Below are 12788 nucleotides of genomic sequence, written 5' to 3' on the forward strand. Positions count from 1 at the left end.
TATAAAACTATATATATAGTCTTTAATGTCTGTGTTGGGTGCTTTTTTTGTCACTGGTCCCCCTCAAGCACAGGTTCATCCACATGTCAGGAGAAATAAACTGCTGGTGGGTTTGAAATGACACAATACAAGCAGAATGATATTTCTGACCGAGCTGTTCATCAGAGAAACCTCAAAGACTGACATCTGGTTGTTGTCACAACATGCTCCGATCTTGCTGAAACAAGCCAGTTTCCTCTCCAGCATATAACATATGAGCCAAATCTGCAGCACATCTGTCGACGATGCGTTACACAGAGTCATGTAAAGTGTTTCTAAAGTTGTTTTCTTTAATAGGTTTTAAGTTCATATTGTGGAAAACAGGAATGTCTTAGACCAATGTAACAACAAATGAAGAGTTTGGTTCCAAAATGAGATCATTCAAACGTCATGTGTTTTTATGGTGCATTCCAATTCAATTCCAATTTTTTTCATTTAAGCCACAATAACAAATTATTTCTTAAACAGTTATCTCATAAACTCCTCAAGAGATTGGGTCCAAAATGAGATAACTCAGTTTTTCATATTTTTCCCAAATCATGTTTTTTTACTGTGCATTACAATTCATCAAACTGCAGTTTATTGGTTTTGATTTAAACCACAATAACAAAAAATACAGCTAACTAACAAAATAAAACACATATGTTAAAACATGACTTTTTAAAATTCTCATATTGCAACCAAACTCTTCATTTGCAACCTTTATACAATTCTGTGGCATCGTTGCCGTGGAAACGGACGGTGATGCTGTGGTCAAGTCATGACGCCGATGTTTCACATTGAATTGAATTGATTGGCAGACTTCATTTACATTGTATATGTTTTTCCTCTATATAATCATATACATATGCACCCGAGCGTGCGTCGTATATAAGTGTCCCTCTCGTAAAAACAAACTTCTCAGGTGGACCTTTAAAAGCGGAACCACAGGTGTGACGGGGATCATGTAAATCCAAAACAGGTATGCATAAATAGTGGTCATTAGTGAGTGATCGTATACTATACTATTGACCTATTGGATTATTTATTTAGCATTAATATTAGAATCACATTGTGTAATAGAGGTTTGCACACATTCGTTTCATATGTTTACTGCCTGTTGTGAGAATGTGCTCATCATACTGACCTGTCTTGTGTTATGTGAAGATCTCTCCATGTTCTGCATGTTCTTCATCACCGAAGAATGATTCAAACAGCATCACACCAGCACGAGAACACGGCGTCTTATTGCACTGGATCAGAATCACATTGCCAGATGTTTTCTCTGAAACACAGTAATTGGTGTCTCCTAAAGCTGAAAACTTGTTTTTTACGTCCGTGTGGTTTTTGTGTTTATTTCTTTTTCTATTTCAAGTGATGCGGGGGAGACTGTTGAATTCTTTCCAGTTCTGTCACTGTACACAACAGAAAGTGCATGCATGCATGATCTGGTAGGTTAGGTATTTATTATTTTTGTTTTATTTGAAATAGTGTTTCTTAAACAAAGCATCAATCTCAAAAATGAAAGGCAGGCCTAGATCAAACGAGTTGGGCTTGATCTTTTATTTTACTGCTATTATTTGTTCACTTTAAAACGTTTTTCTATTGAGCTTTAACTTCATATAAATAAATCAGCATTTTGATGGGCCTATACAGTTTCTTTTTCATATAGTTGAATGTATTGGCACTCTTTAGAAGCACTGCGATGCCATGGACAAACATAGAGAAACGGAACAGAATAAACAGATACACAATGTAAAGTACAGGCACGATATACTGGGATGGTTCTATACTCACTATGAAGTCCATACATGTCTGAATCACAACTATTAAAACTTGTCTGTATGTGTCACTCGAACAGGTACAAAACAAATCCACATCATAGTAACCCAGCAGTGAAACGAACAAGAAAACCGTTCTGAAAGTTCCTGACAGTATATCCAAACGTTTAGCAACCATCCTACTGGACATATTTAGCTTTTGCTTTTATCAAAATAAACTATTGCACAAACACTGAGATACGCAAAACAGGTTTGTCTCTTATTTGGCTATCTGCAGGGGTCTGGAAGTGACTTCACATACAGTTAAAATAACTGATAATTATATGGGCGAGTACTGTAGGTGCCATGATGTGAAGTTGTTTTATTACATGGTTGAGAAAGCAGGGAAATTCCTTCGACCACCTCAATGACAGTGACTGCTGTTTATAGTTCACATACTTCAACCTAACCACTCGACTTCATACAGAATGTGTTTTTAAAGCATCTTTTGAATGTTCTCTTAAACTTATGAGGGTGTTTCTGCAACTACGGGCACTTTTGACTCTCCAAAATCGTAAGAAATCAACCCCTGTTCATTTAATTCTGTAATACATTTAAACGGTCAATAAAGTCGTTTAAGATTTGAATATGTGTCATTTAATGTCAACATTGAAAATGTAAATGGTAAAGACATGTTGCGGAGATGACATATCTGCTAATATTGCAGGTCTACTACATCAGTTTTGACTCGTAGCATAACAGAATTACTAAGACGTATGGTAAGGACACACAATAAATACTGACACTGATAAGATGATATTTTCCTTATGTTTTGGGAATCTAATTTGTCTTTGATAAAATGTCATAATAAAAGCCGTTTTTCATTGTTGCGGTAAGGACTCGAAAGTGTGGGACAGGCACATTTACATGAAACAAATCACAGCAATGATCAGTAAATAACACAAAAACTGTAAGATGCTGTAAATTAATATGTATATTACAGTAAACAAAGGTCAAATTGTAATTTGTGACCAGACATGAACAAAAATGGTGTTTGGACCTATAAATAATTCATTTTTTAATTTTAAATCACATTAATCATTAATTATGTTTTTGGTCAAGGTGTAATGGCGCTTTGACTATATTTATAATGCGTAAAATCAAAAATGTCTAAAGTGCCTGTAGTTGCAGAGACGCCCATGATGAGTGAGTGTGCAGCAGATGTCTTCAGTGATTCTGTCTGTTCGTAATAATCTCAAAATGTGCAGATCTACAGATCCCAATAAGAAGCATATTGAAAGCACAGACCATAAAAAAGCAAAAACAACTTTGATGTGGACTTTGGATTTCAGCATTTCTGTGTATTAACAAGTTCATCTGAAATGAGCATTTCTGTGATGATGTTCTTGTTCTCCTTGTGTGTTCCACAGAACAAAATTAATCTCAGCATGTGTTTGGACAAACTAGTCTCACGACAGTTCGTGGCGAAGACACAAAATTTGCCTCTCTGAAACACAAGGGGATTTTGGGAAAAGCAAGGTGTGCTATGATTGGCCAGTTAACCAGTGCGTAGTGATTGGTCGAATACTGCAAGTTTAACTTGCGTTTACATTTGGGCGGTCTTAGTCAAATCAAACCACCATCTGACGTAGATTTGTGTGGGTGTGGCTACACCAGGCGTTTCAGGCAGGTCTGGGTGAGCATTCGCTTAATGCATCTTTTGTTCCGACACATTTTTGCAATTGAATGTGTCTATGCATGGGCAACTTATAACACACCAAAGACACAGAAAAACACGCATTCGTGCCCTATGACCCCTTTAATAGATCACGTTCATGACAATGTCACAACTTCCTGTGAGACTGAGACATGAAGGTGAGTAAATGATTGATAGATCTGAGCTGAATACACCATTAGTTAATTAAGAACAATATCAAAGTTTTACATCCCTTTAGAATCGAACACCAAGAAAGAAAAAACGGATAAATAACACCTACTGTGCTGTATAATGTAACGTGTTATAAATGAGGCACAAGGTTTAAATGATGTGCTGTTTTTCCTGTGCTAACCTGTCGTGCAGATGTGGTCCAGAGTGTATTGCTGAGGTATGTGATGAACACACCCAGATTATAAGAGAGAGAGAGACGAGTGCATATTTACCTGAACACCTCTCTCACACACATCATTGAGAAAATCACTTGAATCGTCAACATGGAGCGACAGGTAAGACCTCAGAGGAGCGTTGTTTCATTGTTTTCTAGATGTTTTGTGAATACATTAGAAAGATGTGTATTCTGCTGTAGAAAGCTTCATGTTGTGAGTAATGTTCTGTGGAGGATGAGGATGTGTTGACCGTGTTTCGGATGGGATGTGATGGGGTGGGTCTCACTCATTATTCAGAGAGCAATAGGACTTTGCGGTCAGTGGTCACAGGCCCTCGCAGCTGTTAATTCACATGACATTCCCAGCTAATTATAAAACCGTCGGGGGCAAACAACGTTCTTCATTTATCCTTTCAGACTCTGCGACTCTTTTGCTTGTAACTGCATTATTAAAACAATACCGTCTCTACACGTAGACACTTACTGTTCACACCAAATTACATTTTAAAGGGACCTTGGGTATAGAGGGATGAGTGACTTCATATAGTAATATATGTATTTATAAACCTTGAAAAAGTATTTTTGTACCTGCCATTTTTTGTCAAAATCTGTGACGTGAAAAGGTTGCAACCTAAACCCGTTCTCTTAACGCTACATCCTGGCAGGCGAGGATTGAACAGAGTTCAATGGGCACTTTAATTCAAAAGACATAGACCTGTGCATAGTAGAACTTAATATGTATATTAAACATAACAGTTCCCTATAATGCCCCCAGGATGCTTTTAACATGTATCAATAAAGAAACAGATACATTTCCTGACCTGCAGGATCCTAATACATCTACAACTAACCTTACCTCATCAACTTTTCATCATCCTATACTCCGGAAACTGAAGTGGTAAAAAGTGATGTGAATTTAACTTTGCAGTCTGCCAGCTTTAACCTGCTTTGTCGATATTGGAAGGGTAAGTCAACCGTGTTCTTAGCTAACGTAATCGTCCCTAGCTTTCCTTGTTTGTAGGTAGCCAGCATATCTATATCAATGATCATGCAGGTTATACATTTTCAAAAAACAAAATGACCTTCCATTGAAGCCATGGGTGGTGGTCAGACATGATGGGGTTGTGTTAGGACTAGGAACCCACTGCGATTGCACAGCTGGACTAGGAGAGTGCTGCTATCATGTGTCTTGTTTAGGATTTGGCAACATAATGACAGAGGGAAAGATACAGCTGTCCGTCGTGTTAAAATAGTGCGATTTGTATAGTCTATACAGCCTGTCTTTAAATGATTGTCACTGTCAATACCAATGCTACAGCCGCTCGAGCGCTCTCCTGAATGCCTGCCAAAAAGAGTTCAGATTGTATGACGTCAACCTCCCGAGCTGATGACAGAGACAGAGAGAGAGAGAGAGAGAGAGAGAGAGAGAGAGAGAGAAGACAATAGGCTACTGATGTTGATAAATCAACATAAAAATGTCAAAATCTGGAGAAAATGTATTTTATAATGGCTAAACACGTCGTGTATATATTAAATTCGCAATGATTTTGGTTATTAATATGTATAGTTTCTGACCAACAATATTAAAATGTATGAAAATACACCAAATATTTATTTTCTTTCTATATTATTTTATATATATATATATATATATATATATATATATATATATATATATATATATATATTATGATCCTACAGCACCTTATATTTACTGAAGATCTGTTAGTGTGTCTGTTTTCAGTTTGGCTGCTTGTGCGTGCAACCACTTTACATCATCAAAAAAGAACATGGCGGCCTTCTTGAGTTAAAACGAGTATAACATTGCGTTTTGTTTTAAGAAAGAAAATATTTGATGTGTTTCTAAGGACAAATGCTAGTAGTGTAAAGCTAATACAAAATATTAAGCCACACATCTCTCTGTACCCTGAGTTCCCTTTAAATAATTGAATAAAATAGGGCATTTACATAACTGAATCTGTACAAATGTGCTTCAGAAGTTTGTAGTGTTCCAGTGAGCTGTCTATGTAGGGAACATTACTGACACAGAATTTGGCCTATACTTTCCCATAATGCATTGCAACAAGTTTGGTATTAAAACATCCATCAAAAACTGTGAACAAAGCGAATGAGTTTATATTTAAAATGTTTGTGATAATTATAAATGTTATTAATTGTATTGCATAAAATAATTTTACTCTTTAATTATTACTGATTTATTTAAAACCAGCACTTGGGTTTGTCCATATTTTACACTGCAATGGGTTAAAACACCCCAGCATTTGATAAAGTGAAGGTTGCATTTAAACCCATCATAAGCACGCTGTCAACCTTTCCCATAATGCATTGCAACAAGTTCGAAAGAGACCTTGAAAACAGCACTTTGTGAGAAATAAATGATGACAACCCGTTCAATTTTTTGAAAGTTAATGCAAACCCGAGATGAACTTTCCAATAATTGAAAGGAACGCAGTTAATTATTCAACTTTTATCACGGTTACCACACCGCAGGACAATATTGTTCAAATGTTTCATTTCAACGTTTGTAATGTTATTGCCTTTAAAATGCTCTTGATGGTAGGACTACTTTGAAAAAGTACACTAACCCTCTTCTCTCAACAGGTGTTGTTCTGGCTTTTGTTGAAACTAGTAACTCTGTATTAGCACCTATTGTACTTCTGCTCTTTATCGCTTATTGCTCCCTGAACTATTTGTAAGTCGCTTTGGATAAAAGCATCTGCTAAATGACTTAATGTAAATGTAAATATACTTTGTTGCTCATCTAGAGCCAAAAGGACTCTGAGAGAGCGAGAGACTGCGAGCACACCTGCGTGTTTGCAGTAATGTGTTAAAGCTGTTATCGATGTTTACAGTATAATTCTTGACCAGACGAGTGGAAATGCAGGTTAAACAGACCAAGCTATAAAATCTGAATCGTGTTCTGTATAGTCAGTAAAGCAGCTCTATGAGTTTTGGTGTCGCTCACTATGCTAGAACTCTCTCTGATAGACCCCATCCGGTGGTCCGTGCCCGGTTAACTTCTCTGGCCTCCTCACAGATGAATCACTAAAGCTCTTTGTTTGTTTAGCGGGACTTCGGGGGGTTATTGCCAGCAGCATCAATCTATTAGTGGGAGTCGACTGCGTGAAATAAAGCATAGATGAGATCCCCCCCGCTGCATATTTCATGCTTGCCTGAGCATATGGCCTACTAGGAGGGGCACGGCTGGCGGGGGGCATCCAGAACAACACAAGCTACACGCAAGCTAGATGATTGTTTTGTTCTTCATATGCTGAACATTATCTCTGTTGGGCTTCTAAGAGCAGTTGGTTTGTGGACACGCAGCATACAGTAGATACAGTAATGTAAGTAACAGTAACGTGTGTGTGTGTGTGTGTGTCGTTGTGGGGCCTGCGGTTTCACCGATGACCTACTTATTGTATTAGTTATGGGCAGTACAAGGACTGTGTGCTTGAGAGGAGGCTGTTCATTACATGAGATCATTTCATTCTCAATAAGGGTCTGATGGGAGAAATGTGATGATTTAGTCTATTCTTTATCAGGTCCAGGATAAGTCACTAGTTAATCTGTATTTAATATACACTCTTTTAAAAAAAGTGCTTCATGATGCCATAGAACCATTTGTGACTGGAAGGTACAGTGGAAAAAAGTTCATTAGACTAGAAAAAGTAAGGGCGAAATGATGCTTTTAACTTTGACTGAATGGGCCAATGCTTCCTCTATGGCATCCATGTGAAGAACCATTTGAGTGTAGTTGTACTTGGTTTTTTTTATTCTTAAAATAGGTTTTCTTAAAGGGATAATTCGCCCAAAAATGAAAATTGGCCTTTAATGTTTGCAGAACCGTACTGTTGCACACTGTTCAACCGGTTCTAAAAAGACATGTTAATGAAGGAATGAATCTTTTAAGTGTCTTTGACTGTAAGGTTCGTTGGAGAACCAAATATCATCATTGTAAATGACTCTTTAAAGAACCTTTATCTTTACATCTATAGGTATGCATCCATAAACATTGTTAAATGATGAAATTCTTTCTTTAAACACGTTTCTTTGTTTATAAGCCTCTGGCCAGAATGACAGTCTCGTGTCGATCGACAGCGACCCACAATAGAAGAGTTGATGTCAATAAAGCATGATGTGATTCAGAGTTCACTGAATCTGGGTGATGTTGTGTAATATGATGTTTAGTCGTGTGGTCATTGAGACATTGTTATGAAGAGAGTTTAATTTGCAGGTGATGGAGGATTTTTCATTAACTCGAGGATGCAGGACAGGAAATTAAAGCAAGCAGAGGATATTGCTCACATTGTCTTAATAGCTTGTCATATTGTTCAGACTAAAAGTTTGTCTAGAAGAGATGTAAGTGGCTTAACAGCTTGACTGTTCCTTTAAAGTCAAAAAGTACGTACTGTATGTTTAAAGAGTGATTTAAAGGTCATATATGACATACGTGCATATTTTGGCATTACTACTTTTGATGGTTGCTAAGGTGTTCTGAGTGGTTGCTATGGCATTGTTAGGCCATTGGTAAGTGTTTTCTTGCTGAATGTTACTGGACAGTTAATAGTTAGTTATAGGTATATATTGGTCTTTTCCCAAGCACCATTATTAAACACAACTATGATTTCTGCTTTGAGTTTTCATCTCCGGCTCTGAAACATGAGACCAATCCAGATTGTCAGATTTGATCTGCTGGTTTTGGAGACCGGTTGTCAGATGTTTATCGGGAGGATTATTTAAACCTGAGACTGCGAATGTAACCTGAAGTCGAGACGTTGGCGGAGCACAGCCTTTAGTATCCTTGTCTTGTTCTTAAAGAGTACGTAACATCAGATCATGAAAGTGGCTAATGTTGCCGTGTTTGAAAGTAAGCAGTCTGCCAAGTTGTAAATGCATGAACGACAAAGTTATTGGCTTGGAAAAATGGGAGTCGACTCTGAATCACGCAAAAGAGTTTATCCCTAGTCCGATTCGCGACCCGCCGTGGATTTACATAACTACTCATAGTCCCGCCTACGTTTTGGTTGGACTGCCCTCATTCCCAGTAAACCAATCACAGCAGACCATCTGACCAATAAGATCAGAGAAAGCTTGCGGAAAGGAGGGGATAAGACAGATGAATCGCGGAACGAATCATTTGAGAGTCAGTCAAGAAGTGAGGTAAGAATAACTGCCTATTATTAGGAAAAATGTTGTTTTTACACCTTCTGTGTACATAAACTTTTTGTTGGACACTACATAAACCAAAGTAGGACTTAAAAAACATAGTCATGTACTCTTTAAAACAAGCAAAACAAATCTACAAATGGGGTAACAATCTTGAATTTAGTGACTAAGAAAAAGATAACCCTTAAATCAAGATTTTTTTCTTACCCCATTTGCAGATTTTTTAAAGAAAATATTCACTGACATTTCATATTTTTCGACTAAAAACAAGACTTATTTTCTCAGGTCATTTTGCTCATCAAGAAAATGCATCTTGATTCAAGAATTTTTAGCCAAAAATACTAGGAAAGTCATTTTTTGCGATGAGCATCTCTGTGTGAGTCTGAACGTTGAGCTTCAGGAATCTTCCGTCGCTCGTCCTGTTCTCTTGTGTCATTATCACAATTAAAAACCAGTTTATTTTACTTCACTCGTTCGCTGAAGGTGTAAGAGAGCAGCCGGAGAATTCTTTCTCGAGTAAAGCAGTCTCGGGTTTTTCACATGTGCCAAGATGTGTGACAGATGCCAACAGAGCACCATGACAACAGAAGACGCGCAGCCGTGTTAAAGAGACAGTTCACCCTTAAAAAGTGTGACATCCCGGTAAGAAAGACAAATCACACATGAGATCTCAGTCTTGTTTAGACATCAATGAGGTTAAATTGAAACTTTTGCTTAAGTCGTGATCCGTGATATTGCTCCTGAGAAAAAGAGTTTGACAAGAGATGTCGATTTATCTCGTCTGCAATCAAAAGTTAATATCATTGAATTTTTCACAATGAAATCAGATGATTTGACCTCAACAATCTGTTCATTTTACACCTCCATTTCAACAATTGTGTCTGTTTTCATTTCTCATAAGCACTTTCAAGGGAAACAACTGAGTCTAAATTGATACTGAAATGAAACACAGTTGAGAAATCATATATTATTAAACAGTTTTTTTCGTTGTTTCATCGTGAATAATCAGGAGTATCGTCTGCGGTACATGGTCTGAGGGTTCATGCCGAGATGTTGTGAAAAAGCATTCTGGGTAAATGAAGACACATTTCTCATTGCTATTGAAGTTGTCGCCTTCCCTTATGGCGTCCTGTGAGGTATCTTTTCATGTCTGTTTAGAAGTGAACGGCGTCTCGCATGATTTCTATGCAAATGAGTGCTGGGAACGAGAAAGAGCTTTATTTAGCTGCGACCCCTGTGATGTCAAGTCCTCCTGACGTTGTTTTTATACTTCTGTCCTAATTAGTAAACGTCTCTGACCGCAGTCACCCCCGTCCTGGACGTCTTTCTTCAAGTGTCAGCCTCACTGAACGAGAGGAATATTTACCTCCATCGTATCCAGGGACCAAACTAATGAAAGAAAACAAAGATCTTGAGAAAGGGCTGAATGTTGAAATCGTTTGGATTGGATCTCACTTTCGTTCATTTGCCAATAGCACAGAGAGGAAAATATCATGTTGAGTGAAGGTGCATGAGGGACGGACGCTGAACATTAGTTCTGGATGTTACACTGGTAAGAAGTTTAAAACTTGTTGCGTTTGTTGTCTTGTATACGTATACTTTAGATTTGACTCTAGTAAAGTGTCCTAGGGACTACAGGTATAGTGCTTTAAAATCTGACCATAGTGAATATTATAGTATACTGTGGTATTTGCTGCACAATACTGTGGTTTAACAAAGTGTAGCAATTGCTATACTACAATTTACTGCAGTTTACTCTAGTAAATAAAGTTACTGCATTATTGTACTTTTTAAAGTTTTTTTCATGTCAGCGAGCAGATTGTAATTCAATATATAGTCTATGAAATAAGTAAGTATACATGTTTGTCATTTTTGGGGTTAACATGGAAACGGATAAATCTATAAATAGTGTTTTTGAGGAATACATCTATTCGGTGCAGTCCTCCGATGTGTGGCGCGGTGGTGCATCCGGCGATTCCCATCTCGTGATCCTTTCCCGAACCCACCCCCTTCTCTCCCTCACACTTCGCTTCCCGTCCTCTCTCTCACTTAACTGTACAAGCAAAAATACATCATATAAAATAAAGGTGTTCATTTGCGGGGCTGCTGTCGCTAGGGTCTTATTAGAGGTCGTCGGCGAGTTGCTATGTGGTGCTGTTAGTTGTAACATGTTACTGTGTGGTTGCTAAGGGGATTGTTTACAGACCTGGGTCAGAAAAGTCCAGACAGTCAGAAGTGTTTGATATTCTGGTTTATAAATTAAATAGAATAATTGTGAATATGATCAGAAATGTGTTTACGTTACAGTATCATTGCAAAGAGATGTTTTCTGGAACAAAACAAAAAAATACTAATCAACTAAAAGTTTGGAATCTCTGTCCCTGAAACCACGGTGATATCTTAACAGGTCTTCATTCTCATCCGTTTTATCCTCACAAGTTCCAGTCCTTCAGACCGGCTCTGAGTCTGTGGTTTATGCTGGAGCTTCTGGGTCAGAATTATGCCAGAGCGAGAGCTGGAAAAATGCAGAATCTGGGCAGAGCTTGCGCTCATGTGTGGAAGAAAGATGTTCAGACTCCTCTGAGAGACTTGCGGGTATCGGTGGCATTCCTGTTAAAGATCTGCTGAAGTGATTCATGTGATAAATGTTAATAATTGACGTGTGAGACGTACAGTATGAGAATGAAGAGACGCCGAGATGACCCTCACATTCCTGCATTCTTCAGTGTTTAACTTCACACCACATCACCAGACACAAACTCAAGAGAGCAGAACAAAACTTTTGTTTAGAGTTCCCCCGGAGAAGAGAAACCACAGATATCAGATGGCATATCAAATCTTAAAATGCAGCGTGCTAAATCTTTAATTGAGTGTTTTTTCAACCATGAGCACTTTTGGCCTTGTGAACGTTTAGAAAGTAAACTTCTACTTACTAACAGCTTTCCTGTAGTAGCTCTGTGGTTAGAGATTGGCGCTAGCAACGCCGAGGTCATGGGTTCGATCCGAGGGATGTGTAGTGTAATGCAACCTAAGTCGCTTTGGATAAAAGCATCTGCCAAATGCATACAAATGTAACAGTGTGTAATGCGGGTTCACAACAAACGCAAATGAAGCGATTTGCGCGAGTAAATTACATACACAAATAGATGCAAACTCATGGCAGGCGATGCAAATGATGCGAAACAAACTCGTCTTCCAGCATATATTTATCAGCTTACGTCACTCACTGTTCCCGTGAGTAATAAAGAGAAAGGAGCACGATTGTTTGCGTTTGGTGTGAACACAGCATAACAGTAGATATATTTTTTTCTGGAACAGTAATCGTCACTTTCACCAAGTTTCAAGTTTGTCTGCTGTTGGTTAAATAAGTTTAACAATAAGTTCACAATTCTTGGTTATGGTAGACATGAATGCAAAACATGTAAAGGATGTAGGCATAATGGTTTTTATACTGGACTAAGATTATATATTCTATTGCTATATTCTATATTCTGTCCATCACACGACCAATCTGTTGTTTTCACACTCATAAGAGAATGAACTCATGACATAAACTGACAGCCATGAGATGAAAATAATTCCTTTGGGCTTGAAAAGACATCTGGTCAAATGCTTCATGACAGAAATGTTATTCTTGCCTAAAGTTCCTCATTTAATATGTAAATTTAAGTAACAGTTCTTGATGTGCTGAGTTTCTGCGTGAGACACTCAGACACACCCA

At 37.9% G+C, this 12788-nt stretch overlaps 1 protein-coding gene across 3 annotated transcripts in view; it reads left to right on the top strand.

The window, feature by feature from the left end:
* Positions 1-3902: 3902 nt before the first annotated feature.
* Positions 3903-12788, top strand: part of mid1 (midline 1) — a 22745-nt gene continuing 13859 nt past the window's right edge. The window contains exon 1 of one of the 3 annotated variants that reach the window (XM_079465053.1): positions 3903-4001. The gene's annotated coding sequence lies outside the window, so the exon portion shown is untranslated. Of the gene's footprint in view, positions 4002-7117; positions 7246-9004; positions 9062-12788 lie in introns of those variants that run through there. The other 2 variants (XM_079465054.1, XM_079465055.1) reach the window with 2 other exon arrangements.

This window comes from Barbatula barbatula, assembly GCF_947034865.1.
Source record: "Barbatula barbatula genome assembly, chromosome: 9".
NCBI classification, from domain to species: domain Eukaryota; kingdom Metazoa; phylum Chordata; class Actinopteri; order Cypriniformes; family Nemacheilidae; genus Barbatula; species Barbatula barbatula.